Source organism: Octodon degus, unplaced genomic scaffold, assembly GCF_000260255.1.
Source record: "Octodon degus isolate 3935 unplaced genomic scaffold, OctDeg1.0 scaffold00057, whole genome shotgun sequence".
Classification (NCBI taxonomy): domain Eukaryota; kingdom Metazoa; phylum Chordata; class Mammalia; order Rodentia; family Octodontidae; genus Octodon; species Octodon degus.
The window spans coordinates 3,253,796-3,259,447 of record NW_004524633.1 but is presented as its reverse complement, the minus strand read 5'-3'; positions in this window follow the sequence as shown (position 1 = coordinate 3,259,447).

Below are 5,652 nucleotides of genomic sequence, written 5' to 3'. Positions count from 1 at the left end.
TAAGCAAATCAAATGTGTTTTAGAAAACCGCAGCCTTCATCTTCTCCACCCTCCGCTGGACAGCAGCACGGCCCAAAGCAGCTCTTCTCCTGGCTCGATCAACAGGAGCCATGAGCCTCAGTTTTCCTGATGGTTCTGTGAGCCAGAGGGTTTGGGTATTTAAGCCTCAATAGTGGAAGTGCTATTAGGAAGGAAGGAAGGAGAGAGAGAGAGAGTCAGACAGACAGACAGACACAGAGAGAGACAGAGAGACAGAGACAGAGAAGAAGTCTGCACTCCCAAGGGACAGTGGCTCGTCTCAGCAGTGGGCAGGCAGAGATGCCAGCCGCACCAGGAGCACAGGATGAAGAGACTCTTGTGAAGAAGCAGGAGGTGAGCAACACCACTCTGAACGAGTCCCTGAGCCGAGCACCTTGTACTTGCAAGCGGCCTGAGGGCTGGACCTGCGCAGGGCACTCTGTCCACAGGATCGCGTGGAGCGCTGCACGGGGCGCAGAGCAGGAGTCTGGGCATAAACCGTGGTGTAGGGCTCACATCTGACCTCCCTTCAGTGCAGCAACTCCATACGCTTATGCCCCTTACTTGGGTGTGGAACTCGCCGTGCTCACAAAATGATACTTTTCTTTAAAATTGTGCTACAGCATTGTCTTTACAGATGAAGAGAGTGAGGCCTGCAGTGGTCAGGTGGCTTTGCAAAGTCACAGTGGCTCTAAGATAGAACGGGGCCCTCGCCAGGGCTGGGCAGACAGTAGAAAGTGCTGAACCCTGTCCTCCCAAGGCTCCCTGGCCAGAGCCAACCTGTCTTCCAGGGAGGGGAAGCTCCCCATGTTCCTCGAAGCCCACCCAACACATGCAGCTGGGCAGAGGGTGTGCAGAGACCTCAGGGAAGGGGCCCAGGGCCTGCGCATTAGAAAGACTGGCACAGGAGTGCAAATCATTCGGTAACGGGTTCATTCAATTTCAGCAACAGCAATTTTGCCAATTCTGGGACTTCCAGTTCTTTGGAATTTTTTTATTTTTATTATTTTTTTTCTAAAAGACTAAGAAAACCAGCCAGTTACCAAGGAGGCAGGACCTCCTCCAGGATATTACAGAGTCCTAAGAGAAATACTACCATGATACAAACCTGGATCCTCCCCAGGAAAAAGTCCCAGGCCAGGGGCCCAAAACTCACAGCCTCCACTGGCCCCTGGTGCTGCCGGGTGCCCAGTGGATGGGCAGTGCCCCAGAATGAGCTGCGCCTGACATCAGAGTCAGCTGGGAAATGTTCAGCACCACTTAGGGCTCATCTCCCTGGAGAGGTTTGGTTTCCCTTCCTCTCAGTTGCTGCAGACCCTTCTCACCTGGGGCTTCTGATGACCTCTACCACTGCACACTTCTTTGGGCTGTCACACAGCCGCCCTCCCAGCCCGCACTTCCCTCCCAAGAGCCTCCTGGGCATCCCCTTTTCCCCCATCCTCTGGGGCACCTGTCTCAGTCTCAGGTGTTTGCCACTCCCGTTTAGCCCACCTGCAGCTCATTCCACATTCCGTACTCTGACGCTAAAAGCTGAGCGCCTAGCAAAGTTCTCTGGCCAGTTCAACACCATCAGTCGTTCAGAATAAAAAAGGAACAAAAAAGAGGCCTCCCTTCCTTCCCCTCCATCACAGCCTGAGACTCTGCCGCCTCTGGGATCAGCAGGGCCTTGGCTAAGCCTCCCACACAATGAGCGAAGCTGCGCTGCACGGGTGCCCCACAGAACACAGCAGCAATTTGGAAAGGAGATGGTCAGAAGGAGCTGTCAAGATCCCCTCTGTTCACCTGGGCTCTAACGCGCTCCTTGTGCTGGCTCGGTCACTGACCCATCTGTTCATCCCCAGTGACACCTGCTCTGCTCGGGACCAGCTGAACTTGTTAGCCGCTGGGGACAGGGCAAGCTCAAGACCTTTCGTATTCCACAGAGCCCGCTGTCTGGCAGGGACGCAGAGGAGCAATCCAAGAACGAAAACGGTGGGTGGGAGTCACTGCCGGGACAACAGGGTCCTGCAGGACCCTGTCCTGACCCAGCTTGGTGCTGGGCCCCATGTGCTCCACAGCAGGCCAGATGTTTAGAGGACACAGGAGCCTGGACAACTGGACCTCCCCTTTGAGTGACACAGGGCTTCCCACACGTGAGCAGTAAGCTGAGACCTCATGGGGAGCTCGTCACCCTAGGAGATGCCTGGGAGGGCGTCCCGGCTGCACAACCGCCCTTGCCCGCACAGCTCAGGTACCCAGGAACTCACCCCACCCAAGAAGCACCGCGGCTCGCGATTCTAGTAGTCAGCCTGCTGCTCTGCAAAAGTCTTCAGCCAGTTCTCCAGCCAAGACTGAGCCTTTTGTGCCTGTATCTCCGAGCAACGCTCGCTCGGCATCTGCTGCGAGTGAGGGTTAGGCTAACAGGATGTGGCTAAGAGGCTCTAAATTTCAGTCCCTTTCACTTTTCCAATTTACACGTGGCCCTCAAAGAGGAAGTAATTGCCCATTCACTGGGGGACTATGCAAAGTTTAAATGCTTTCTGCTCCAGGTTCCTGGAGCAGAGACCAATGATGAAACACCTCCTATCTCCATGAAATTTGTATGTGTGTGCTGGGGCTCAAATCCAGTATTCTAGTGTGCTGGGCAAGCTGACCAATGAGCTGGTCCCTCGACCCCTATGCAAAACCCCATCTCCCTGAAAGAGTGTGATTCTGACATGAATTAAATCTTTCTAACGTTGGAAGCTCACACAGAGGGCTTCTGTTTCACACCACGCTTAGACTATAGCAGAGCAGCCCTGCAATCGACCTGGAAAAGAAAACAAACCTGCTAATTCATCAATATTCAATTCACGACTGAGAGACAAAAAACCCTTGGATTTACTCTACTTTTCTACTTTCCACTTTATGTTCCTTTGGCTGTTACAGAATAAGTGTTCCTCCGTTCATTCTCAGCAGTACTACTAGATTCCTTGAGGGCAGTGTCCTGCCTGACGCGCCTTGCATGCTTTCTGACTTCTGGACAGTCCTAGCATGGACACACAGGGCCAGCCTGGCTGCTGGACAATCTCAGGGCCTGGCTCTGCCACTTACTAGCTTATGACCTCGGGCAGAAAACACCCCCTCACCCTCAGTGCTCACTTGTACAGTGGGCGTGACAGCTGTCACCTCGTAGCACGGCTCTGAGGGGAGCTGGGGGAACGCTGGGAGGGGCTTGGCACCTCAGCAGCAGCACCCAAGCTCGATCCCTGGTAGGTGCTCTTCCCACCATAGGAGAGGCAGCCTAGAGGAGGCTTAACGCCGTGGCTCCCAGATCCAGCTGGTGAGCAGCTTAAACAAATGTAGATTCTTAGACCCCTGGGATCGCTGAGCAATTAAATACCCCTGGGTGAGTCTTACATCACTTGCAGTCCAGCACTGGTTCTCCACAAACCCCCAAAGGAGTGAAACACAAATAATGACACGCCTGCAAAAATAAGAAAATAAAAGTTTAAAGCACTAAGAGTGACACACGTCTGTAATGCCAGTGCCCGGGAGGCTGTGGCAGGCAGAGTGCTGTGAGTTCAAGACCAGCCTGAACTACAGAGACCTTGTCTCAAACAAACAAACAATCAAACGTCAAGAGTTTACATGAGCTGAGGTGAAACTCAGGGAAAGAGAGTGGAAGACATAAGCAGTAACAGTGACGCTGAGACAGCTCGGTGAGCGGTGACCCAGGCAGGAAGCGGGAGCTCTGGAATGCCTGCCAAGCCAGACGCTTACGTTTACCTTGAAGGGTTTCTTGCTTGATCGATCACTGATTCATCCAAACAGATTTTAGATAGAAACGTAAGCTCCCGCCAAGGGCGGGCAGGATGGCTTGCACCGCGTCTAAGCGGCCGGGATCCCGGCAGAGCCCCTTGCGCACAGGCCAGCTGGGCCACGGCGGCCACAAGGGTGTACTCGTCCCACCCGAGGCAGAGCTGGGGAAACAAATCTTTTTTCAGCCTTGGTTTTCAAACACTTAGCACAGTTACAAAGAAAAGCCCCCCTTGGAGGGGTGGAGAAGGCTATTAAGATCCCGAGCACCTTCCCGCCCCGCAAGTGCCTAGTATTAGGGAGTGTTTTGCCTTTCAAGGAGGCCAGTACACAAAGCAGACATTATTAGCTCAGGACTCCTGTGAGAGATCAAGGCCCAGAATAGTCGCACCCTGGTTGGGTTTGAAGACACCCAGACTTGGGTAAAGAGCTTGCCTGCAGTCCCTAACATGTCACCTGCTGCCAGAAAAAGGTGTTCAGGCCCCTGAGCCTCCGTACATTTGGCCAGCCTGCTACACTGCAGCTGAGGCCCCCGGCGCAGCTTATGGGTGGGTTTGTCCCTGACGTGCTAGCGCACGCTCTGAATCCAACCGGCTCCGAGTCCCAAAGTGTGAGGAGGAAAAGAGCCGCTCTTCAGGGGTGAGGCTACTGAGTCTAATTTGTACCTTCTGGCTGTCCCTAGAAATCAGGAGTTTAAGAAAATGGGATTGAGGGTCTCCTGGACTAGTGAAAATTATTTTAATCAGAGAGGTAAATTTAGGAGGATTACTATTATCCTGCAAGATGGTAAGAAGGTTTTCCCCAGCCACATTAGCCTGGGCGTGCAGAATCTAGATGGAGGGCAATTTTCAAATATGTAATTCGCCTCAAATTGCTCCAGTTTAAAATGCCGCATCTGTCTGGATTCGGTTTCCTGCACTATGTCATTATTGATAGCCTGGGGAAATCAATAATTAGAATTAAATAGAGGGAAACATTACCAGAACTCTACAGCCTTCGTTTCAGTGCGCTCTCTCTCTCTCGCTCTTGCTCTCGCTCTCTCCCCTGAATCCCTTATTATTCTATCTGTTCCTCCCTTAAATATACACTTCGTAGAGTGACCTAAGGTTGCCTAAGCCCCGTGTTTCTTACTGAGATTGAATCCCCTCAAGGCTGGGGATGACCTTGCACTTCTCTCTACATTATTCACAGATTTGGCCTTCATCAGACACACAGTAGGCCTTCAACCCATGTCTTCTGGATGCCGGGGTGGGACACAGCTACACTTTCCGTGATGAGCACGTTTATTGTACTAAGGTGGGGTGGTCAATGGTAAAGTGGCTAAGGCGGGGCGGTCGACTGTACAGTGGCTATGATTCCTCTGCATTCGCACCCTTTTGCACACCGGTGGCCAGTGAAGAGACGGTGTCTGTTTTTCCACCATCGAATCTGGACTTGCTTTGTGACTTGCTCTGCCCCATGAGCCTGGCTTGGTGCTGACTGGAAAACCATTGCACCGCTGACTCACAAGCTAATAAACGCTTGCTGTTCTAAGCCACGACATTCCCGGGTGGTTTGTTACATAAAATCATTCGCGGGCACTGCCCACTGAGAGATGAGAACCTGCAGGCCCCAAGGAGGTCAGGGCCAGATGGAAGCCATGGAGCAATGAAGTCAGGACCTGAGTCCAGTCCTTCTGTAGCCAGAGCTCTTAGTCTTTCCACTCAGTGGACCAGATTCCAGATGTTCTTGTGCACTCGGAAGTAAGTCACAGAAACGAAAGGCAAAGCCAAATGAACAAGCAATCCCACTCCCAGCTGGGCGGTGACACACAGAGATGCCTGTGGCTGCTCACGCTGGAGCTCTCCTGACCCCAGG